This window comes from Ranitomeya variabilis, chromosome 5 (assembly GCF_051348905.1).
Source record: "Ranitomeya variabilis isolate aRanVar5 chromosome 5, aRanVar5.hap1, whole genome shotgun sequence".
Lineage (NCBI taxonomy): Eukaryota > Metazoa > Chordata > Amphibia > Anura > Dendrobatidae > Ranitomeya > Ranitomeya variabilis.
In genome coordinates, this window is record NC_135236.1 from 348,256,379 (window position 1) to 348,282,464 (window position 26,086).

Here is a 26,086-nt window from a genome sequence, read left to right on the forward strand (position 1 = left end):
TTCCCTTTCTGCCCTGACAGCACAGTACAGTTCACGTGTGCCTCAGATATCTGATTCTCATCAGGATCACCTCCCTCCCCAGGGGTTAAGAATTGTTTCAGTATGGATGAGACCTGTATGAGAAACAAGATATGCTCCAATAAATTTCAAACAAAGATCTCCCCTACCTTATCAGGTTAGTCACAAAAGAAAGAATTGTGTCTGTGTCGATGAGGCCTGTATAACAAAGAAGATATGCGCCAAACAATTATAAAAATAAGATTAAGATCTCTCCTACTGTATGACATTTGTAACAGAAGAAATTAATTTTTCAGTGTGGATGAGGCCTTTATAACAAAGAAGATATGCTCCAAACAATTTTAAACACAGATCTCCAGTACTGTATGACATTAGTCACGGAAGAAAGAATTGTTTCAGTGTGGATGAGGCCTGTATAACAAAAAAAAAATATGCTCCAAACAATTCTAAAAAATAAATCTTCCCTACTGTATCACATTAGTAACAGATTTTGTTTTGTGGGAATGAGGCCTATATAACATAGTGTATATGCTCCAAACTGAGGTCTGTATCACGTTAGAACAGAAGAAAGACATTTTTAGTCAGGATGAGGCCCGTATAACTTAGAAGATATGCTCCAAACTATTTCAAACTCAATTCCAGCTTGCTGTATTATGTTTGTAACCGAACAATTTTTTTTACTGTGCAACAGCTCTGTACACAGAACAATTTCACAGTGACTAAATGACAAGTTGGGATATGGTGTGCTGTATCACATTTTTAACATAAAAAAACAGGCTTTTTTCTCTGCAAAAAGATGAATTTCACTGCCACTAAATGACAAGGTGAGAAATGCAGTTCTGAATCACGTTAGCGGCTGACAAAATATGTATATTTTTACTGTGCAACAGGTCAAATCACAGAACAATTTCACCTCCACTAAATGACAAGGTGGAATATGGTGTGCTGTATCACGTTTAGCAACTGAAAAAATAAGATTTAGAAAGGTCTACTTGTGCATAGAGCACAATGAAAGCAGTGCACAACACCAGTTCTATGAAGTGTGCCAGTACTATGTCTTCGTCCATGGACCTCAGTAATGGCACAAAAAAAAATTTGTTGGAAGGTCGATTTCATAGCCACACAGAACACTAGGTATCTAAACTATCTGACTTTGAAACAACAGCCTAGCTAGCTAGCTAAAATCTATCAGCACCCAGGCCCAGCATCAGGAGTGGCCTCTCTGCGCTTTGCTAGTGACAAAATAGCGTTAAAACAACATGTCCGCACTTTACATAGAGAGGAACATGTGATTTCAGCAGCTAATGACACAAGCCATTGTGTCTGGACATTGTGCTTGCTTCCTGTACCCTGATTGGCTAGCCGCAATATGTACACATAAAGTTAGAAAAACATTTTTTTACAAGGACGTTTCCCCTCTGAGCTCCTGTCACCCCCAACCATTATCAAACACACGCTCCATGCTCATCATACACCACCACTATCCTAGCCAAAGAGCTCACACTATTTTAGCGGCAATGCAAATATTTTACTGCACTTTTTACTGAATGTTACTGATTTTTCACGAATTTATGAAATTTTGCTCTTTTTTCTGATCACGAATCAGAATGTGCCATATTTATGTTTGGCAATCATTTTTCAAACATATTCGCTCATCTCTATTACCAAGTTGAGCGTGTGGGCCAGGCATGGCACGTGTGTGAGCTTGTCAAGCTTCACAGCCGGCACCAGGTTGAGGCCATTATCACACATAATCATGCCTGGTTGGAGGTTAAGCAGCAAGAGCTACTGATCTGTCTGGTATGTTATTCCTTTCAATAACTGTGCCACGGTGTGTTTATTGTCTCCTAGGCAAATTAGCTTCAGCGGAGCCTGTTTCTGGTTTGCTGAGGATTTGCTGTAGAGCTTCCAGCTTCTGGCTGATGTTTGCAATATGCTCTGAGATACCACATCAGAGATTAGGGATGAGGAGGAGCAGGAGGGGGTGCAAGAACTCGTGTAGGAGGTAGAGGAAACCCTGATAGATGTTGGGCCAGCAATCCTCAATGTTGGTAGCATATGTGCCGTGCCAAGGTGGGACATGGCCCCTGACTCCACAATGTTCAATCAGTGTGCAATCATGGAAATGTAGCGTCCCTGGTCACAAGTGCTTGTACATGTGTTGGTTGTTAAGTGTACAATCCCAGTAACTGCATTGGTAAAAGCATGGGTGATGTTCCTGATCATGTGCTGGTACAAGGCAGGGATGCCACACAGAAATAGTGGCAACTGAGGACCAAGTACCAAGGGAGAGCTGCCACCATGAGTTGGCAGAAATCCTCCATATCTCCAAGCCTAAACGTCAACAAGGAAAGTAGCCTGGAAATTTGCCCATTTAGAGTTTGGGCCTGTGGTTGAGTGGTTAAGAACTTTCTCTTTTGTTCCAAGACCTAGGGAAGGGACAGATCATTGCTGTGCTGGGACAAGTTTTTGGAAGTGCCAGATGATGGTGCCTCAGAATGTACAGGGACAGGTGCAGGGCAGGAGGCATCTACTCCAGTGTCATGGACAGAAGATTGGGAAGTGTTGTGATTCGGTTCGTGGGCTCCCCCGGTGGTCTCTTGTGGTACTGGTGTCCTGCAAGCTTTGCCTTCTCAGTTCACCTGTTCCTATCAGGATGTGGGAGTATCCTATTTAACCTTGCTCCTCAGTCATTCTAATGCTGGCCATCAATGTATCCAGAGTGATTCTGTTGCATGTTCCTGCTCCCAGTTTTCTGCTCAGCTAAGTTGGACACTTTAGTCCTTAAGTCTATTTTTGTATGTTTTGTCCAGTTTGCACATATGTGAATCTCTGCAGCTGGAAGCTCTTGTTGGGCTGAAATTACCACTCCAGTGGCATGAGTTGTCACATGAGTTAAGGTAATTTCAGGATGGTGTTTTGAAGGGTTTTGCAGCTGACCGCGAAGTCCTCTGTTGTATCTTTCTGCTATTTAGTTAGCGGGCCTCTCTGTGCTAAATCTGCTTTCATACTACGTGTGTCTTTTCATCTGCTCTCACCGTTATTATATGTGGGGGGCTGCTATCTCCTGTGGGGACATTCTCTGGAGGCAAGCCAGGACTGTGTTTTCTTCTACCAGGGGTAGTTAGTTCTCCGGCTGGCGCGCGGCATCTAGAGACAACGCAGGAATGCCCCCTGGCTACTTCTAGTGTGGTGTGTAGGTTTAGCATCGCGGTCAGCTCTAGTTTCCATCACCCGAGAGCTTGTCCGTTTATTCTATGCTTCTGATGTTTCCTTGCCATTGGAAACCCTAACAGTATGGCCAGCCCAAATGTTTAATCTATAGGCTGAAGCAGGAGAGAAAAGGAACTGTGAGAAACCTTTTTTTTTTTTTTTTTTCCTTCCTCTGAAGTTGCACTCCAGCTCTAATTGCAGTCTCCTGTTTTCCTCTCCTCTTAACCCCTGAATGGCTCAGACTTTATCTGTTGAAATATGGATCCCCAGAGTCTGGCTACCAATTTGAATAATCTTGCCTCTAAAGTTCAGAATATACAAGATTTTTTGTTACATGCTCCTCGGTCTGAACCTAAAATTCCTATACCGGAGTTTTTTCTGGAGATCGATCTTGTTTTCTAAATTTTAAATACAATTGTAAATTGTTTCTTTCACTGAGATCTCATTCTGCTGGAGATCCTGCCCAGCAAGTAAAAATTGTTATTTCTTTACTGCGGGGTGACCCCCAAAATTGGGCATTTTCATTGGCACCAGGGGATCCTGCGTTGCTCAATGTGGATGCGTTTTTTCTGGCTTTGGGGTTGCTTTATGAGGAACCAAATTTGGAGATTCAGGCTGAGAAAGCCCTAATAGCCCTCTCTCAGGGGCAAGATGAAGCCGAAATATATTGCCAAAAATTTCGAAAATGGTCTGTGCTTACTCAGTGGAATGAGTGCGCTCTGGCGGCGATTTTCAGAGAAGGTCTCTCTGATGCTGTAAAAGACGTCATGGTGGGGTTTCCTGCGCCTACTGGTCTGAATGAGTCCATGACAATGGCAATTCAGATTGATCGGCGTTTACGGGAACGCAAACCTGTGCACCAGTTGGCGGTGTCTTCTGAAGAGGCACCACAGAGTATGCAATGTGATAGCTTTCTGTCCAGAAGCGAACGACAGATTTATAGGCGCAAAAATCATTTGTGCTTCTATTGTGGAAATTCTACTCATGTTATATCAGCATGCTCTAAACGAACAAAGAAAGTTGATAAATCCTCTGCTATTGGCACTTTGCAGTCCAAGTTTATTTTGTCTGTAACTCTAATTTGTTCGTTATCTTCTATTGTTGCGGATGCGTATGTGGATTCTGGCGCAGCTTTGAGTCTTATGGATTGGTCCTTTGCCAGGCGCTGTGGGTTTGATCTAGAGCCTCTGGAAGTTCCTATACCTTTAAAGGGTATTGATTCTACACCATTGGCTAGTAATAAACCACAATACTGGACACAAGTGACTATGCGTATGACTCCAGACCATCAAGAAGTGATTCGCTTCCTTGTACTGTATAATCTACATGATGTGTTGGTGCTGGGATTGCCATGGTTGCAAACTCATAACCCAGTCCTTGACTGGAAAACAATGTCTGTACTAAGCTGGGGATGTCAGGGAAATCATGGGGACACATCTTTGGTCTCCATTGCTTCATCTATTCCTTCTGAAATTCCTGAGTTTTTGTCTGATTATCGTGAGGTTTTTGAGGAATCTACTCTTAATTCTCTTCCTCCTCACAGAGATTGCGATTGCGCCATAGATTTGATCCCTGGCAGTAAATTTCCTAAGGGTCGTCTATTCAATCTGTCTGTACCTGAACATGCTGCCATGCAAGAGTATATTAGGGAGTCCTTGGAAAAGGGACATATTCGTCCTTCTTCGTCTCCTCTTGGAGCGGGGTTCTTTTTCGTAGCTAAAAGCGATGGTTCTTTGAGACCTTGTATTGATTATAGACTCTTGAATAAGATCACAGTCAAGTATCAGTATCCTTTGCCATTGCTGACAGATTTATTTGCTCGCATTGAGGGGGCGAAGTGGTTCTCTAAGATTGATCTTCGCGGTGCGTATAATTTGGTGCGAATTAAGCAGGGGGATGAGTGGAAAACCGCATTTAATACGCCCGAGGGCCATTTTGAGTATTTGGTGATGCCTTTTGGTCTGTCAAATGCCCCTTCGGTCTTTCAGTCTTTTATGCACAATATTTTCCGTGAATATCTGGATAAATTTATGATTGTGTATTTGGACGATATCTTGATTTTTTCGGATGACTGGGAATCTCATGTTCAACAAGTTAGGAGGGTTTTTCAGGTTTTGCGGACCAATTCTCTGTTTGTTAAAGGTTCAAAGTGTGTTTTTGGGGTTCAGAAGATTTCTTTTTTGGGGTACATTTTTTCCCCCTCTTCTATTGAGATGGATCCTGTGAAGGTTCGGGCTATTTGTGACTGGACGCAACCGACTTCTCTTAAGGGCCTTCAGAAATTTTTGGGCTTTGCTAACTTTTATCGTCGATTCATAACTGGTTTTTCTAGCGTTGTCAGGCCTTTGACTGATTTGACTAAAAAGGGTGCTGATGTTGCAGATTGGTCTCCTGCTGCTGTGGAGGCCTTTCGGGAGCTTAAGCGCCGTTTTTCTTCTGCTCCGGTGTTGTGCCAGCCTGATGTTTCTCTTCCTTTTCAGGTGGAATTTGATGCTTCCGAGATCGGAGCGGGGGCGGTTTTGTCGCAGAAAAGTTCAGATTGTTCAGTGATGAGACCTTGTGCGTTCTTTTCTCGAAAATTTTCGCCCGCCGAGCGAAATTATGACGTCGGTAATCGGGAGCTTTTGGCGATGAAGTGGGCATTCGAGGAGTGGCGTCATTGGCTTGAGGGTGCTAAACATCAGGTGGTGGTCTTGACTGATCACAAAAATTTGATTTATCTTGAGTCGGCCAGATGTCTGAATCCTAGACAGGCGCGCTGGTCGTTGTTTTTCTCCCGGTTTAATTTTGTGGTTTCGTATCTGCCAGGTACTAAGAATGTGAAGGCGGATGCCCTTTCTAGGAGTTTTGAACCTGATTCCCCTGGTGATTCTAAACCTACGGGTATACTTAAGGATGGGGTGATATTGTCTGCTGTCTTCCCAGACCTGCGACGTGCTTTACAAGAGTTTCAGGCGGATCGGCCTGATCGTTGTCCGCCTGGTAGATTGTTTCTGCCGGATGAGTGGACCAATAGAGTCATCTCGGAGGTTCATTCTTCTGCGTTGGCAGGTCATCCGGGAATATTTGGTACCAGAGATTTGGTGGCTAGGTCCTTCTGGTGGCCTTCCCTGTCTCGGGACATGCGTACTTTTGTGCAGTCTTGCGATGTTTGTGCTCGGGCCAAGCCTTGTTGTTCTCGGGCTAGTGGGTTGTTGTTGCCCTTGCCTGTTCCTAAGAGGCCTTGGACACACATCTCTATGGATTTTATTTCTGATCTCCCTGTTTCTCAGAAGATGTCCGTCATTTGGGTGGTCTGTGACCGCTTTTCTAAGATGGTTCATTTGGTGCCCTTGCCCAAGCTGCCTTCCTCATCTGAGTTGGTGCCCCTGTTTTTTCAGAATGTGGTTCGGCTGCATGGTATTCCGGAGAATATCGTTTCCGACAGGGGATCCCAGTTTGTGTCCAGATTTTGGCGGGCGTTTTGTGCCAGGATGGGCATTGATTTGTCTTTTTCGTCTGCATTTCATCCCCAGACAAATGGCCAGACGGAACGTACTAATCAGACCTTGGAGACTTATTTGAGGTGTTTCGTGTCTGCTGATCAGGATGACTGGGTCTCCTTTTTGCCGTTGGCTGAGTTTGCCCTTAATAATCGGGCCAGTTCTGCCACTTTGGTCTCCCCTTTCTTTTGCAATTCAGGGTTCCATCCTCGTTTTTCATCTGGTCAGGTGGAGTCTTCGGATTGTCCTGGAGTGGATACCATGGTGGATAGGTTGCATCGTATTTGGGGGCAGGTGGTGGACAATTTGGAGTTATCCCAGGAGAAGACTCAACGTTTTGCTAATCGCCATCGTCGTGTTGGTCCTCGTCTTCGTGTTGGGGACTTGGTGTGGTTGTCCTCCCGTTTTGTCCCTATGAGGGTCTCTACTCCTAAGTTTAAGCCTCGGTTCATCGGTCCTTATAAGATTTTGGAAATTCTTAACCCTGTGTCTTTTCGTTTGGACCTCCCAGCATCCTTTGCTATCCATAATGTCTTCCATCGGTCATTATTGCGGAGGTATGAGGTACCACTTGTGCCTTCTGTTGAGCCTCCTGCTCCTGTGCTGGTTGAGGGTGAATTGGAGTACGTGGTGGAGAAAATCTTGGACTCCCGTGTTTCCAGACGGAGACTTCAATATCTGGTGAAATGGAAGGGCTACGGTCAAGAGGATAATTCTTGGGTTACAGCTTCTGATGTTCATGCTTCTGATTTGGTCCGTGCCTTTCATAGGGCTCATCCAGATCGCCCTGGTGGTTCTTGTGAGGGTTCGGTGCCCCCTCCTTAAGGGGGGGGTACTGTTGTGATTCGGTTCGTGGGCTCCCCCGGTGGTCTCTTGTGGTACTGGTGTCCTGCAAGCTTTGCCTTCTCAGTTCACCTGTTCCTATCAGGATGTGGGAGTATCCTATTTAACCTTGCTCCTCAGTCATTCTAATGCTGGCCATCAATGTATCCAGAGTGATTCTGTTGCATGTTCCTGCTCCCAGTTTTCTGCTCAGCTAAGTTGGACACTTTAGTCCTTAAGTCTATTTTTGTATGTTTTGTCCAGTTTGCACATATGTGAATCTCTGCAGCTGGAAGCTCTTGTTGGGCTGAAATTACCACTCCAGTGGCATGAGTTGTCACATGAGTTAAGGTAATTTCAGGATGGTGTTTTGAAGGGTTTTGCAGCTGACCGCGAAGTCCTCTGTTGTATCTTTCTGCTATTTAGTTAGCGGGCCTCTCTGTGCTAAATCTGCTTTCATACTACGTGTGTCTTTTCATCTGCTCTCCCCGTTATTATATGTGGGGGGCTGCTATCTCCTGTGGGGACATTCTCTGGAGGCAAGCCAGGACTGTGTTTTCTTCTACCAGGGGTAGTTAGTTCTCCGGCTGGCGCGCGGCATCTAGAGACAACGCAGGAATGCCCCCTGGCTACTTCTAGTGTGGTGTGTAGGTTTAGCATCGCGGTCAGCTCTAGTTTCCATCACCCGAGAGCTTGTCCGTTTATTCTATGCTTCTGATGTTTCCTTGCCATTGGAAACCCTAACAGGGAAGCACCTAGCACAGGGAACGATGCAGTGGTGTCACCCACTGCACCAATCGTGGACTCAAGTGTTTAAACCGACCACGTCAGGTGCTTAGATGATATGTGCCTGATCATGTTGATGGTGGTTAGGCTCTAAGTGGTCAGACATTTGCTGATCTTGGACAGTGTGAGAGTCCACAAAACAAGAAATTATGTTGTAAAGAGCTACTCAGAGTGTCTTAGTGTGGGTCTACTTATTTTTTGGGACTCAAAATGGTAGGAGGAAGGAGGATCAAGGTAAGGAGTAAGTGATCCAGACTGTTGGCTGGGAAGACTGGTCTGAGTGGAAGACTGGGTGATGCTGGCAAGCATGCTGGAAACATTATCTGCAATCCAACTGAGCACCTGTTTGCACTGGTGTGGTATAGGAAGCTATGTGTTGTGGATTGGGATTTTTCTTGTGCTCCAGCAACAGGCATATTTGCACCTGTCCTATGTCTTTGGCATCTGTATGCACGATCATCAACACTTTCACATCCTCGTCCCTTACCGCACATCTGACGCATTTCTAATTGCTAGCACTCTGGAAACCAAGATTTCTTTACTAATTGAAACTAAAAAATTTTTATTGAACCAAAAAATTTGGTCAACTGTAGTGGGTCAAGCAATTTTTAAAATATTAAATCACCATACTTTTAGACACAGTAGGTTAAATTATATGGATAACAGTAGTCAATTTTTCAAACCAAAAATTTGGGTCAATTGTAGCAGGCCATGCAGTTTTAAATTTTAAAACACCGTAATTTTGCACAGAGCACCTTAAACTCCATGTATGACCAAATGAATCCAGAAAATTTTAGAACTTTTTTAGGTGTTTTATATACTGTACCATCGTAATGTAACAGTAACCACGTTAAACTCTATGTTTGACTAATTGAATCCAGAAAATTTATTTGGAGGTCTATATACCACCATAATGTAATACTAGCCACGTTATACTGTATGGATGACTAACTGAATCCAGAATAAAAATTGGAACTTCTTTTGCAGTTTTAAATAGCACCAAAATATAACACTAACCATGTTAAGGTACCTTCACACTAAGCGACTTTGCAGCGAGAACGACGACGATCCGTGACGTTGCAGCGTCCTGGATAGCGATCTCGTTGTGTTTGACATGCAGCAGCGATCTGGATCCCGCTGTAATATCGCTGGTCAGAGCTAGAAGTCCAGAACTTTATTTCGTCGCTGATCACCCGTTGTCCATCGTTGGATCGGCGTGTGTGACGCCGATCCAACGATGCGTTCACTTGTAACCAGGGTAAACATCGGGTTACTAAGCACAAGGCCGCGCTTAGTAACCCGATATTTACCCTGGTTACCATTGTAAAAGTAAAAAAAAAACCAGTACATACTCACCTTCTGATGTCTGTCACGTCCCCCGGCGTCCACAGGGTTACGCGCTGCTGCCGAGAGCTTCCTGCACTGACTGTGTCAAAGCAGAGCACAGCATTGACGTCACCACTGTGCTCTGCTTTACTGCCGGCGCTGACACATTCAGTGCAGGAAGCTCTGAGCAGCAGCGCGTAACCCTGTGGATGCCGGGGGACGTGACAGACATCAGAAGGTGAGTATGTAGTGTTTTCTTTTTTACTTTTACAATGGTAACCAGGGTAAATATCGGGTTACTAAGCGCGGCCCTGCACTTAGTAACCCGATGTTTACCCTGGTTACCCGGGTGCTGCAGGGGGACTTCAGCATCGTTGAAGACAGTTTCAACGATGCCGAAGTCGTTCCCCTGATCGTTGGTCGCTGGAGACAGCTGTCTGTGTGACAGCTCCCCAGCAACTTAAACAGCGACGCTGCAGCGATCAGCTCGTTGTCTATATCGCTGCAGAGTCGCTGAGTGTGACGGTACCTTTAGACTCTATGGATGACAAATTCAATCCAGAATATTTTTTTTAATGTGTTTTGGAGGTTAATTTTACTGTAATGTAACACTAAGTACATTACACTGTATGGATTAGTAGTTTAATCCAGAAAGATTTTTTAAATATTTTTTGGAGGCTGATACCACCGTAACTTAACTCTAAGCATGTTCCACAGTATGGATTACTAATTCAATTCAGAAAGTTTTATTAATTTTTTTTGCAGAGTAATTTCACCATAATCAAACACTAAGCATGTTACACTGCAGAGATGACAATATAGTCAATTTGGTCACCCCCCAAAAAAAATTTGTTCACATGCAACAGCTATATATTTAATAATGGACTGCAAAACACTAAGCCTTGCCTTGAGGCTGTATTGTGTCAATCTCCCTGCAACTGTCCCTAGGCTAAATGAAAAATGTATCTGATACAAACAGAAAAAGACAGGACTGCTAAAAGGACTGTTAGTATGATGGTTCAGCATCAGCATAAGTATCAACACTAGAGGACTCTAATTAGTTAAACTTTACACCAAAGCTGCCATCAGGATTTTCAGGGTCCCATACCAGCAACACTTTTGGGCCCCTGTTGTGATTTTGCTTTTTGCTCCCTCTAGTGGTCATTAGTGATTTGACTCTGGAGCTTCTGTCTTTTCCTATATCCTCACCTGGGCCGTTAGTTCAGGGGCGTTGCTATATAAGCTCCCTGGACCTTCAGTTCAATGCCTGGCATCGTTGAAATCAGAGCTAATCTGTTGTGCTCTTGTCCTATGATCCTGGTTCCTGTATTTCAAGCTAAGTCTGCTTCCTTGCTTTTTGCTTTTGTTTTGTTTGGTATTGTTGTCCAGCTTGTTCCAATCTGTATCCTGACCTTTGCTGGAAGCTCTAGGGGGCTGGTGTTCTCCCCCCGGACCGTTAGACGGTTCGGGGGTTCTTGAATCTCCAGCGTGGATTTTTATAGGGTTTTTGTTGACCAGATAAGTTATCTTGCTATATTCTGCTATTAGTAAGCTGGCCTCTCTTTGCTGAACCTGGTTCATTTCTGTGTTTGTCATTTCCTCTTACCTCACCGTTATTATTTGTGGGGGGCTTGTATCTTGCTTTGGGGTCCCTTTCTCTGGAGGCAAGAGAGGTCTTTGTTTTCTTCTCCTAGGGGTAGTTAGATTCTCCGGCTGGCGCGAGTCATCTAGCGATCACCGTAGGCATGATCCCCGGCTACTTCTAGTGTTGGCGTTAGGAGTAGCTATTTGGTCAACCCAGTTACCACAGCCCTATGAGCTGGATTTTTGAATCTCGCAGACTTACACGTTCCTCTGAGACCCTGTCCACTGGGGTCATAACAGTATGCCAGGCCAGTATTAAATGTTTAATGCATTGCAGAAGTGGGATTATAAGAAAGAAAATTTTGAGTTTTTTTTTTTCCCTCTCTCATTTTTTTTTTTTTTCTTTTCCCCTTTACCTCAGAGTGGCTTAAGCTTGCTGCAGACATGAATGTCCAGACCTTGATTACAAGTGTGGACCAGCTTGCCGCTCGTGTGCAGGGTATACAAGATTATGTTACCAGAAATCCTAGGTCTGAACCCAAGATTCCGATTCCTGAACTGTTTTCAGGAGACCGATTTAAGTTTAGGAATTTCAGGAATAATTGTAAATTGTTTTTGTCCCTGAAACCTTGTTCGTCTGGAGACTCTGCTCAACAAGTAAAAATTGTTATTTCATTCTTACGGGGTGACCCTCAAGATTGGGCTTTTTCGTTGGCGCCAGGAGATCCGGCATTGGCTGATATTGATGCGTTTTTTCTGGCGCTCGGTTTACTTTATGAGGAACCCAATCTTGAGATTCAGGCAGAGAAAGCCTTGCTGGCTATGTCTCAGGGCCAGGACGAGGCTGAGGTGTATTGCCAAAAATTTCGGAAATGGTCCGTGCTGACACATTGGAACGAGTGTGCACTGGCCGCTAATTTTAGAAATGGCCTTTCTGAGGCCATTAAGAATGTTATGGTGGGTTTTCCCATTCCCACAGGTCTGAATGATACCATGTCCCTGGCTATTCAAATTGACCGGCGGTTGCGGGAGCGCAAAACCGCAAATTCCCTCATGTTGTTGTCTGAACAGACACCTGATGTGATGCAATGTGATAGAAAAACCGCAAATTCCCTCATGGTGTTGTCTGAACGGACACCTGATTTGATGCAATGTGATAGAATCCTTACTAGAAATGAGAGGAAAATTCATAGACGCCGGAATGGCTTGTGCTACTACTGTGGTGATTCTACACATGTTATCTCAGCATGCTCTAAACGTATATCTAAGGTTGTTAGTCCTGTCACCGTTGGTAATTTGCATCCTAAGTTTATTCTGTCTGTAACTTTGATTTGCTCACTGTCATCTTATCCTGTCATGGCGTTTGTAGATTCAGGTGCTGCCCTGAGTCTTATGGATCTCTCATTTGCTAAGCGCTGTGGTTTTATTCTTGAACCATTAGAAAATCCTATCCCTCTTAGGGGTATTGATGCTACGCCATTAGCAGAAAATAAACCGCAGTATTGGACACAGGTTACCATGTGCATGACTCCTGAACACCGCGAGGTGATACGTTTTCTCGTTCTACATAAAATGCATGATTTGGTTGTTTTGGGGCTGCCATGGTTACAGACCCATAATCCAGTCCTTGACTGGAAGGCTATGTCAGTGTCTAGTTGGGGCTGTCGTGGTATTCATGAGGATTCCCTGCCTGTGTCTATTGCTTCTTCTACGCCTTCGGAAGTTCCGGAGTATTTGTCTGATTATCAGGATGTCTTTAGCGAGTCCAGGTCCAGTGCATTGCCTCCTCATAGGGAATGTGACTGTGCAATAGATTTGATTCCAGGCAGTAAATTTCCTAAGGGAAGACTGTTTAATCTGTCGATACCTGAACATACCGCTATGCGTTCATATATCAAGGAGTCTCTGGAGAAAGGACACATCCGTCCGTCTTCTTCCCCTCTTGGTGCGGGATTCTTTTTTGTGGCTAAAAAGGACGGATCTTTGAGGCCTTGTATTGACTATCGGCTTTTAAATAAGATCACTGTCAAATTTCAGTATCCTTTGCCGCTGTTGTCTGACTTGTTTGCCCGGATTAAAGGTGCCAAGTGGTTTACCAAGATAGACCTTCGTGGTGCGTACAACCTTGTGCGCATTAAGCAAGGGGATGAATGGAAAACCGCATTCAATACGCCCGAAGGTCATTTTGAGTACTTGGTGATGCCTTTTGGGCTCTCTAATGCCCCTTCAGTTTTTCAGTCCTTTATGCATGACATTTTCCGTAACTATCTGGATAAATTTTTGATCGTTTATCTGGATGATATTCTGTTTTTTTCTGATAATTGGGACTCGCATGTGGAGCAGGTCAGGATGGTCTTTAAAATTTTGCGTGAAAATTCTTTGTTTGTCAAGGGCTCAAAGTGTCTTTTTGGTGTACAGAAGGTTCCCTTTTTGGGGTTCATTTTTTCCCCTTCTGCTGTGGAGATGGACCCAGTCAAGGTCCGAGCTATTCTTGATTGGACTCAGCCCTCGTCAGTTAAGAGTCTTCAGAAGTTCTTGGGTTTCGCTAACTTCTACCATCGTTTTATCGCTAACTTTTCTAGCATTGTGAAACCTTTGACGGATATGACCAAGAAGGGCTCCGATGTGGTTAATTGGGCTCCTGCTGCCGTGGAGGCTTTCCAGGAGTTGAAACGTCGGTTTACTTCGGCGCCTGTTTTGTGCCAGCCTGATGTCTCGCTTCCCTTTCAGGTTGAGGTGGATGCTTCAGAGATTGGAGCAGGGGCCGTTTTGTCGCAGAGAGGCCCTGGTTGCTCTGTTAGGAGACCTTGCGCCTTTTTCTCTAGGAAGTTTTCGCCTGCGGAGCGAAATTATGATGTGGGCAATCGGGAGTTGTTGGCCATGAAATGGGCATTTGAGGAGTGGCGTCATTGGCTCGAGGGTGCTAAGCATCGTGTGGTGGTCTTGACTGATCACAAAAATCTGATGTATCTCGAGTCTGCTAAACGCCTGAATCCTAGACAGGCCCGCTGGTCATTGTTTTTCTCCCGTTTTGACTTTGTTGTCTCGTATTTACCAGGTTCAAAAAATGTGAAGGCCGATGCTCTTTCCAGGAGCTTTGTGCCTGATGCTCCTGGAGTCGCTGAACCTGTTGGTATTCTTAAGGATGGTATTATCTTGTCAGCTATTTCTCCAGATCTGCGACGTGTGTTGCAGAGATTTCAGGCTGATAGGCCTGATTCTTGTCCACCTGACAGACTGTTTGTGCCTGATAAGTGGACCAGCAGAGTCATTTCCGAGGTTCATTCCTCGGTGTTGGCAGGTCACCCAGGAATTTTTGGCACCAGAGATCTGGTGGCCAGATCCTTTTGGTGGCCTTCCTTGTCTAGGGATGTGCGGTCATTTGTACAGTCCTGTGGGACTTGTGCTCGAGCTAAGCCTTGCTGTTCTCGTGCCAGCGGGTTGCTCTTGCCCTTGCCTGTCCCTAAGAGACCTTGGACACATATCTCCATGGATTTCATTTCTGATCTTCCGGTGTCTCAAGGCATGTCTGTTATCTGGGTGATATGTGATCGCTTCTCCAAGATGGTCCATTTGGTTCCTTTGCCTAAGCTGCCTTCCTCTTCCGATCTGGTTCCTGTGTTTTTCCAGAACGTGGTTCGTTTGCACGGCATCCCTGAGAATATTGTGTCAGACAGAGGATCCCAGTTCGTTTCCAGATTCTGGCGATCCTTTTGTAGTAGGATGGGCATTGACTTGTCGTTTTCGTCTGCTTTCCATCCTCAGACTAATGGACAGACGGAGCGAACTAATCAGACTTTGGAGGCTTATTTGAGGTGTTTTGTCTCTGCTGATCAGGACGATTGGGTGACCTTCTTGCTGTTGGCTGAGTTTGCCCTTAATAATCGGGCTAGTTCCGCCACCTTGGTTTCGCCGTTTTTCTGCAACTCTGGTTTCCACCCTCGTTTTTCTTCGGGTCATGTGGAACCTTCTGACTGCCCTGGGGTGGATTCTGTGGTGGATAGGTTGCAGCGGATCTGGAATCTTGTGGTGGACAACTTGAAGTTGTCACAGGAGAGGGCTCAGCGCTTTGCCAACCGCCGCCGCGGTGTGGGTCCCCTACTACGTGTTGGGGATTTGGTGTGGCTTTCTTCCCGCTTTGTTCCTATGAAGGTTTCCTCTCCCAAATTTAAACCTCGTTTTATTGGTCCTTACAAGATATTGGAAATCCTTAATCCTGTATCCTTTCGCCTGGATCTTCCTGTGTCGTTTGCTATCCACAACGTGTTTCATAGGTCCTTGTTGCGGCGGTACGTTGTGCCTGTGGTTCCTTCTGCTGAGCCTCCTGCTCCGGTGTTGGTTGAGGGCGAGTTGGAGTACGTGGTGGAGAATATCTTGGATTCTCGTCTCTCCAGGCAGAGGCTTCAGTACCTGGTCAAGTGGAAGGGCTATGGTCAGGAAGATAATTCCTGGGTGGTCGCCTCTGATGTTCATGCGGCCGATTTAGTTCGTGCCTTTCACACCGCTCGTCCTGATCGCCCTGGTGGTCGTGGTGAGGGTTCGGTGACCCCTCACTAAGGGGGGGGTACTGTTGTGATTTTGCTTTTTGCTCCCTCTAGTGGTCATTAGTGATTTGACTCTGGAGCTTCTGTCTTTTCCTATATCCTCACCTGGGCCGTTAGTTCAGGGGCATTGCTATATAAGCTCCCTGGACCTTCAGTTCAATGCCTGGCATCGTTGAAATCAGAGCTAATCTGTTGTGCTCTTGTCCTATGATCCTGGTTCCTGTATTTCAAGCTAAGTCTGCTTCCTTGCTTTTTGCTTTTGTTTTGTTTGGTATTTTTGTCCAGCTTGTTCCAATCTGTATCCTGACCTTTGCTGGAAGCTCTAGGGGGCTGGTGTTCTCCCCCCGGACCGTTAGACGGTTCGGGGGTTCTTGAATCTCCAGCGTGGATTTTTATAGGGTTTTTGTTGACCAGATAAGTTATCTTGCTATATTCTGCTATTAGTAAGCTGGCCTCTCTTTGCTGAACCTGGTTCATTTCTGTGTTTGTCATTTCCTCTTACCTCACCGTTATTATTTGTGGGGGGCTTGTATCTTGCTTTGGGGTCCCTTTCTCTGGAGGCAAGAGAGGTCTTTGTTTTCTTCTCCTAGGGGTAGTTAGATTCTCCGGCTGGCGCGAGTCATCTAGCGATCACCGTAGGCATGATCCCCGGCTACTTCTAGTGTTGGCGTTAGGAGTAGCTATTTGGTCAACCCAGTTACCACAGCCCTATGAGCTGGATTTTTGAATCTCGCAGACTTACACGTTCCTCTGAGACCCTGTCCACTGGGGTCATAACAGGCCCCCTTGATACCCCACCCAGGCGCCACCTCTCAAACCTTCCATAGTCCCTCCACACACCCTACGAAAAATTCCACTTCTGCACCACATCCTCATCAATCACACATTAACAGTTCCCATCAAACACCATATCACATACATAGTAATCAGATTTTTTTTTTCGCCAAAAGATTTTTTAAGCCACCACCACAACAAGGTGAACTCTTTTGGCTGGGCCCTACTCTACTCTAAGTTTTTAAACATTTCTTAAAATATACAATACTCTTTTTAGGTATATTTTTGTTTATTTTTCTTTAACCCCTTCATGACCCAGCCTATTTTGACCTTTATGACCTGGCCGTTTTTTGCAATTCTGACCAGTGTCCCTTTATGAGGTAATAACTCAAGGTCGCTTCAATGGATCCTAGCGGTTCTGAGATTGTTTTTTCGTGACATATTGGACTTCATGATAGTGGTAAATATAGGTTGATAATTTCTGAGTTTATTTGTGAAAAAAATGGAAATTTGGCGAAAATTTTGAAAATTTAGCAATTTTCACAATTTGAATTTTTATTCTGTTAAACCAGAGAGTTATGTGACACAAAATAGTTAATAAATAACATTTCCCACATGTCTACTTTACATCAGCACAATTTTGGAAACAACATTTTTTTTGCTAGGAAGTTATAAGGGTTAAAATTTGACCAGTGATTTCTCATTTTTACAACAAAATTTACAAAACCATTTTTTTTAGGGACCACCTCACATTTGAAGTCAGTTTGAGGGTTCTATATGGCTGAAAATACCCAAAAGTGACACCATTCTAAAAACTGCATCCCTCAAGGTGCTCAAAACTAAATTCAAGAAGTTTATTAACCCTTCAGGTGTTTCACAGCAGCAAAAGCAACATGGAAGGAAAAAATGAACATTTAACTTTTTAGTCACAAAAATGATCTTTTAGCAACAATTTTTTTATTTTCCCAAGGGTAAAAGGAGAAACTGGACATGAACGTTGTTGTCCAATTTGTCCTGAGTACGCTGATACCTCATATGTGGGGCTAAACCACTGTTTGGGCGCACGGCAGGGCTCGGAAGGGAAGGAGCGCTATTTGACTTTTTGAATGAAAAATTGGCTCCAATCTTCAGCGGACACCATGTCGTGTTTGGAGAGCCCCCGTGTGCCTAAACATTGGAGCTCCCCCACAAGTGACCCCATTTTGGAAACTAGACCACCCAAGGAACTTATCTAGAAGCATAGTGAGCACTTTAAACCCCAAGGTGCTTCACAAATTGATCTGTAAAAATGAAAAAGTACTTTGTTTTCACCAAAAAATTATTTTAGCCTCAATTTTTTCATTTTCACATGGGCAACAGGATAAAATGGATCCTAAAATTTGTTGGGCAATTTCTCCTGAGTACACCATCACCTCACATGTGGGGGTAAACCACTGTTTGGGCACATGGTAAGGCTCGGAAGGGAAGGAGCGCCATTTGACTTTTTGAATGAAAAATTATCTCCATCGTTAGCGGACACCATGTCGCGCTTGGAAAGCCCCTGTGTGCCTAAACATTGGAGCTCCCCCACAAGTGACCCCATTGTGGAAACTAGGCCCCCCCAAGGAACTTATCTAGAAGCATAGTGAGCACTTTAAACCCTCAGGTGCTCAACAAATTGATCCGTAAAAATGAAAAAGTACTTTTTTTTCACAAAAAAATTATTTTAGCCTCAATTTTTTCATTTTCACATGGGCAACAGGATAAAATGGATCCTAAAATTTGTTGGGCAATTTCTCTTGAGTACACCGTTACCTCACATGTGGGGGTAAACCACTGTTTGGGCACATGGTAAGGCTCAGAAGGGAAGGAGCGCCATTTGACTTTTTGAATGAAAAATTATCTCCATCATTAGCGGACACCATGTCGCGTTTGGAAAGCCCCTGTGTGCCTAAACATTGGAGCTCTCCCACACGTGACCCCATTTTGGAAACTAGACCCCCCAAGGAACTTATCTAGAAGCATAGTGAGCACTTTAAACCCTCAGGTGCTTCACAAATTGATCCGTAAAAATGAAAAAGTACTTTTTTTTCACACAAGATTTTTTTTAGCCTCAATTTTTTCATTTTCACATGGGCAACAGGATAAAATGGATTCTAAAATTTGTTGGGCAATTTCTCCTAAATACGCAGATACCTAAAATGTGGGGGTAAACCACTGTTTGGGTGAACGGCAAGGCTTGGAAGGGAAGGCGCGCCATTTGACTTTTTGAATGGAAAATTAGCTCCAATCGTTAGCGGACACCATGTCGCGTTTGGAGAGCCCCTGTGCGCCTAAACTTTGGAGCTCCCCTACAAGTGACCCCATTTTGGAAACTAGACCCCCCAAGGAACTTATCTAGATGAACAGTGAGCACTTTAAACCCCCAGGTGCTTCACAGAAGTTTATAACGCAGAGCCAAGAAAATAAAAAATAATTTTTCTTTCCTCAAAAATGAATTTTAGCCCAGAGTTTTTTAATTTCCCAAGGGTAACAGGATAAATTGGACCCCAAATGTTGTTGTCCAGTTTGTCCTGAGTACGATGATACCCCATATGTGGGGGTAAACCACTGTTTGGGCGCACGACAGGGCACGGAAGGGAAGGCACACCATTTGGCTTTTTGAATGGAAAATTAGCTCCAATCATTAGCGGACACCATGTCGTGTTTGGAGAGACCCTTGTGCCTAAACATTGGAGCTCCCCTACAAGTGACCCCATTTTGGAAACTAGACCTCCCACGGAACTAATCTAGATGTATGGTGAGCACTTTGAACACCCAAGTGCTTCACAGAAGTTTATATCGCAGAGCCATGAAAATTAAAAAAAAAAATTTCTTTCTCAAAAATGAATTTTAGCCCACAATTTTTTATTTTCCCAAGGGTAACAGGAGAAATTGGACCCCAAAAGTTGTTGTCCAGTTTCTCCTGAGTATGCTGATACCCCATTTGTGGGGGTAAACCACTGTTTGGGCACACGTCGGGGTTCGGAAGGGAAGTAGTGATGTTTTGAAATGCAGACTTTGATGGAATGCTCTGCGGGCGTCACGTTGCGTTTGCAGAGCCCCTGATGTGCCTAAACAGTAGAAACTCTCCACAAGTGACCCTATTTTGGAAACTAGACCCCGAAGGGAACTTATCTAGATGTGTGGTGAGCACTCTGAACCCCCAAGTGCTTCACAGAAGTTTATAACGCAGAGCCGTGAAAATAATAAATGTGTTTTCTTTCCTCAAAAATATTTTTTTAGCCCAGAATTTTTTAATTTTCCCAAGGGTAGCAGGAGAAATTTGTCCCCAAGAGTTGTTGTCCAGTTTCTCCTGAGTACGATGATACCCCATATGTGGTGGTAAACTACTGTTTGGGCACATGCCGGGGCTCGGGAGGGAAGTAGTGACGTTTTGGAATGCAGACTTTGATGGAATGGTCTGCGGGCATCATGTTACGTTTGCAGAGCCCCTGATGTGCCTAAACAGTAGAAACCCCCCACAAGTGACCCAATTTTGGAAACTAGACCCCCCAAGGAACTTATCTAGATATGTGGTGAGCACTTTGAACCCCCAAGTGCTTCACAGAAGTTTACAACGCAGAGCCGTGAAAATAAAAAACTCATTTTTCTTTCCTCAAAAATGATGTTTTAGCAAGCAATTTTTTATTTTCACAAGGGTAACAGGAGAAATTGGACCACAATCGTTGTTGTACAGTTTGTCCTGAGTACGCTGGTACCCCATATGTGGGTGTAAAGCACTGTTTGGGCACACGTCTGGGCTCGGAAGGGAAGCAGTGACGTTTTGAAATGCAGATTTTGATGGAATGGTCTGCGGGTGTCATGTTGCATTTTCAGAGCCCCTGATGTGCCTAAACAGTAGAAACCCCCCACAAGTGACCCATTTTGGAAACTACACCCCCCAAAGAACTTATTTAGATGTGTGGTGAGCACTTTGAACCCCCAAGTGCTTCACAGAAGTTTATAACGCAGAGACATGAAAAGAAAAAATAATTTTTCATTCCTCTAAAATTATATTTTAGCAAGCAATTTTTTATTTTCACAAGGGTAGCAGGAGAAATTGGACCACAATAATTGTTGCCCAGTTTGTCCTGAGTATTCTGGTACCCCATATGTGAGGGTAAACCACTGTTTGGGCGCACGGCGGGGCTCGGAAGGGAGGGAGCACCATTTGACTTTTTGAACGCAAGACTGGCTGGAATCAATGGTGGCGCCATGTTGCGTTTGGAGACCCCTGATGTGCCTAAACAGTGGAAACCCCTCAATTCTAACTCCAACACTAACCCCAACACACCCCAAATCCTAATCCCAACTCTAGATATAACCCTAACCCCAACACAGCCCTAACCACAACCCTAACCCAACACACCCCTAACCCTAATCCCAACCCTAACCCTAATCCCAACCCTAACCACAACCCTAACCCCAACACCCCCCTAACCCTAACCACAAGCCTAATCTTAACCCTGTTTCCAACCCTAGCCCTAATTCCAACCCTAACTCTAATTCCAACCCTAACCCTAAGGCTATGTACCCACATTGCGGATTCGTGTGAGATTTTTCCGCACCATTTTTGAAAAATCCGCAGGTAAAAGGCACTGCATTTTACCTGCGCATTTACCCCAGATTTACAGTGTTTTTTGTGCGGATTTCACCTGCGGATTCCTATTGAGGAGCAGGTGTAAAACGGAATCCGCACAAAGAATTGACATGCTGCGGAAAATACAACACAGCGTTTCCGTGCAGTATTTTCCGCACCATGGGCACAGTGGATTTGGTTTTCAGTAGGTTTACATGGTACTGTAAACCTGGTGTAAAACTGCTATGAGTCCGCAGCGGCCAATCCGCTGCGGATCCACAGCCAAATCTGCACCATGTGTGCACATAGTCTAATCTAACCCTAACTCTAGTTCTAACCCTAATTCTAACCCTAATCCTAACCCTAGTCCTAACCCTGACCCTAACCCTAGCCCTAACCCTAGCCCTAACCCTAACCCTAACCCTAGTGGGGGAAGAAAAAAAAAAATATTTTTTCTTTATTTTTATTATTGTCCCTACCTATGGGGGTGATAAATGGGGGGTTCATTTACTATTTTTTTATTTTGATCACTGTGATAGGTTTTATCACAGTGATCAAAATGTACCTGGAATGAATCTGCCAGCCGGCAGATTCGGCAGGCGCACTGCGCATGCGCCCGCCATTTTGGAAGATGGCGGCGCCCATGAAGAAGACGAACGGACACCGCGAGGCTCGGTAAGTATGAGGGGGGGAGATCGGAGCACGGGGGGAATCAGAGCACTGGGGGGTGGATCGAAGCACGGGGGGAGCGGACAGGAGGACGGGGGAGTGGACAGGAGGACGGAGGGGAGCAGACCACAGTACGGGGCAGAAAGGAGGACTGGGGAGGCGATCGGTGGCGGTGGGGGGCAGATTAGGTTTTCCAGCCATGGCCGATGATATTGCAGCATCGGCCATGGCTGGATTGTAATATTTCACCATTTTCATAGGTGAAATATTACAAATCGCTCTGATTGGCTGTTTCACTTTCAACAGCCAATCAGAGCGATCGTAGCCACGGGGGGGGGGGGGGGTGAAGCCACCCCCCCTGGGCTGAAGTACCACTCCCCCTGTCCCTGCAGATCTGGTGAAATTGGAGTTAACCCTTTCACCCGATCTGCAGGGACGCTATCATTCCATGACGCCACATAGGCATCACAGGTCGGATTGGCACCGACTTTCATGACGCCTACGTGGCGTCAAAGGTTGGGAAGGGGTTAAGGCTATGTGTCACATACATTTTATAAAATGACCAATAATACCACATACAACTGACATATACTTAGTGACCGAATAATACACAAGGAACACATACCACCACACCATGACCTGATAACATTTTACATCATATAGTGACTGAATGCTACAATACTGATCATTTATACAAAAAAACACAATACAAATATTACCATAAGTGACATTATACACAGAAGCTGTGCACATAGTTTACAGTGTATAATGTCAGTGGTGTACAGTTAATAATGACATATATACCATGCAGGGGCCCAGGATGGGGATATATATCAGGATGGAGCCAGGAAGAGGGACATATATACCAGAATGGGGGATATTACTACATAATGGGTGAGAGGGGGCAACATGTATGTACCTACAGGATTTAGAATGCTACAAGGGCCCATACATCTGACCAACATGCAGATGGGGGGTCACGGTCAACATTTTGCTCTGGGTCCTATTGGACTCTAGTTAACTACACGGGAGCACTCTTTCCAAAGATATAGCAAATATAGCTAAACTATTTCTTTTAATTTACCTAATGCTTTTGAGGCTAACAGATGTAATCCACAGCATCAATTAATTCAATAGCAGGAACATACAGTATGTTAGGTGCAAATTTAGCAAAGTGAACCCAAGGATACACTTCTTTGGAAAATGACTTGTTGATTTTTACCCCAGTCTATTATTTCAATTCTCTTAAGCCTTATGCTTTTAGAGCCCAGTCCACAGTGATTGTTTCCTTCCGGCTACAGTTATTTCCCACCTCCACTTTTCCATCCTGCAGTAACAACCATTTTCAAGCTGAAAACATGAACTATCCTGCTCCTATCTTGATATTTCATATTACTGACAGTGAGGTCACGTTCCTGCTTTTCTGTTTGCAGTGACAATTCTCAAATATAAATCACCAGCAAAAGGACAATTTCTACATGTAACATCATCACAGCCGGAATATCAGTGTCAGCTACTTGTCTATAGGAAAAATAAATGAAAGATTTATTAATTGATAATAAATTAATAAAGATAGGAAATTAGTGCATCGAAAACTCATTTTGTTCAGTCCTTCGTTCACATTAACTCTCTCTCCTGAAATATTCTGGTAAAATATAATGTATGAAAATTTCTTATAGCACATATTACATTTAAAGTCTTGAAATTGACAGCCATTTCTTACATATGTTGCCTGCTTGTTTGTTTTCAGTGATTTGCTGTATAACTAATTTTTTATTTAGCGAGAACTGGAATTATAAGTAGAAATAAATATCAGTGGAAATTGTAGCTTACATCTTAGGAGGTAATAAAAACACCACATGTAAGGTCTCATTAACAGAGCTTCCTTTTCAAATACATATCAAATGTGGAAAATGTTTCCACTTGATGCAGAGAGAATGAGAGAGAAATGTTAAATAATTGACAAGCCAGATTGTGTTAATACATTCTATGGGATCCACTGACCTTGCTGCTTGGTATGCTACTGACATATTGACTTCCTCTTATCTCAGGAACAAAGGGAGCATGCTGTGGAAGGAGTGGAGAGATAGATATCATATGGAGGAGAAGCAGGTACAAAGGTGAAAGAAGTAAGGATTTAGTATTGGTATAGAATTCACGGTGAGTAAGAAAGTCAGGAAAAGATGGGGAAACCGCAAAAGAGACAGTAGGTGGTAGTGAGTTAAGAATACAACTTAAAGCTACTATATAATTTAGGGTCTTCGCAACTATAGGAAACTAAGCAATGCAAAGTTTACTATAAAACAGTCAAAGAAGTCATAATTATGATCACTATCCAGATAATATGTATTTGACAAGTGCAGTTCCACTGGTGTAACCAGAAGAATACAAGTATTATCTGTAAGGAATATGGACTGTATTGACCATTAACCACAATAAGCAGATACCGTATATACTCGAGTATAAGCCGAGATTTTCAGCCCATTTTTTTACGCTGAAAGTGCCTATCTCAGAAAATACTCGAGTCATTCCCAGGGGTTGGCGGGGGAGCGGCGGAGGTTATATCATACTCACCTGCTCCTGGCGCGGTCCCTGCTTCTCTGATGCGATGGTCTCTGGGTGCTGGCAGCTCTTCCTGTGTTCAGCGGTCACGTGGTACCGCTCATTAAAGTAATGAATATGGACGCGACTCCACTCCCATAGGTGTGGAGTGAATATTCATTACTTTAATGAGCCGTACCAGTGACCGCTAAACACAGGAACAAGCTGCCGGCCCTGGACAATGGAGAAGCAGGGACCGCGCCGGGAGGGTGAGTATAACGGGGGAGGGTGGTCATTGCGATATTCACCTGTCCCCGTTCCACCGCTGAGCTCCATCTTCCACATCCTCTGGCTGTGACGTTCAGGTCAGAGGGCATGATGACGTGGTTAGTGCGTTCCCTCTGTCTGAAAAGTCAGAGAGCTGGAAGACTTAGCAGCTCACGGCGGTGGAACGGGGACAGGTGAATATTGCAAGTGCCAGGGGCCTAAGCAACGAGAGGTGAGTATGTAATTTTTTTTTTCATTGCAGCAGCAGCATATGGGGCATAATCTATGGAGCATCTTATGGAGCCATCAACCTTTGTGCAGGAGCATATGAGGCATAATCTATGGAGTATCTTATAGGGCCATTAGCCTTTGTGCAGCAGCATATGGGGCATAATCTATGGAGCATCTTATAGGGCCATCAACCTTTGTGCAGCATTACAGTATATGGGGCATAATCTATGCAGCATCTTATGGGGCCATCAAACTTTATGCAGCATTATATGGGGCATAATCTATGGAGCATCTTATGGAGCCATCAACCTTTGTTCAGCATTAAATGGGGCATAATATTCTATGGAGCATCTTATGGGGCCATCATCCTTTGTGCAGTATTATATGGGGCATAATCCATGGAGCATCTTATGGGGCCATCAACTTTTGTGCAGCATTATATGGGGCATAATATTCTATGGAGCATCTTAAAGGGAACCTGTCACCCCCCCAGGTGTTTGTAACTAAAAGAGCCACCTTGTGCAGCACTAATGCTGCATTCTGACAAGGTGGCTCTTTTAGTTCTTGTTCCTGACACTGCTGAAATAATCGTTTTTTAAATTTTTCCCTCATACCTTGAAATCGTCCCAGAGGCAGGTCTGCTGTAAGTTTGAAGGGCAGCGCAACTGCGCATGCCCGAAAAAAAATAACAGCGCAGGCGCCGGGAACGCTAGTGATGGAAGAGGAGGTGGCGCCTGGCGTGCAGAGGCCATGAGTGATGGCTGTGGTGCGTCTATGTTAGGGGGGAAAGACCTACCCCTGGATGATTTCAAGGTATGAGGGACAAATTTAAAAAACGATTATTTCAGCAGTGTCAGGAACAAGAACTAAAAGAGCCACCTTGTCAGAATGCAGCATTAGTGCTGCACAAGTTGGCTCTTTTAGTTAAGGGGCCATCATTAACCTTTTGTGCAGCATTATATGTGGCATATTTTAATATGGAGCATCTTATGGGGACAATCATGAACTTTATGGAGCATTATATGGGGCTCCTGATTCAATATGGATATTCAAAAACACTTAACCTACTAATGTCTCAATCAATTTTACTTTTATTGGTATCTATTTTTATTTTTGAAATTTACCAGTAGCTGCTGCATTTCCCACCCTAGGCTTATACTCGAGTCAATAAGTTTTCCCAGTTTTTTGTGGCAAAATTAGGGGTCTTGGCTTATACTCTGGTCTGCTTA

The 26,086-nt window shown here is 44.3% G+C and overlaps 1 long non-coding RNA gene across 1 annotated transcript in view; it reads right to left on the reverse strand.

The window, feature by feature from the left end:
• The window catches only part of LOC143773658 (uncharacterized), a 228,609-nt gene that overhangs the window by 133,515 nt on the left and 69,008 nt on the right, over nucleotides 1–26,086 (reverse strand). The window contains exon 2 of the long non-coding RNA XR_013215283.1: nucleotides 23,823–23,885. This is a non-coding gene — a long non-coding RNA (uncharacterized LOC143773658). The remainder of the gene's footprint in view (nucleotides 1–23,822; nucleotides 23,886–26,086) is intronic.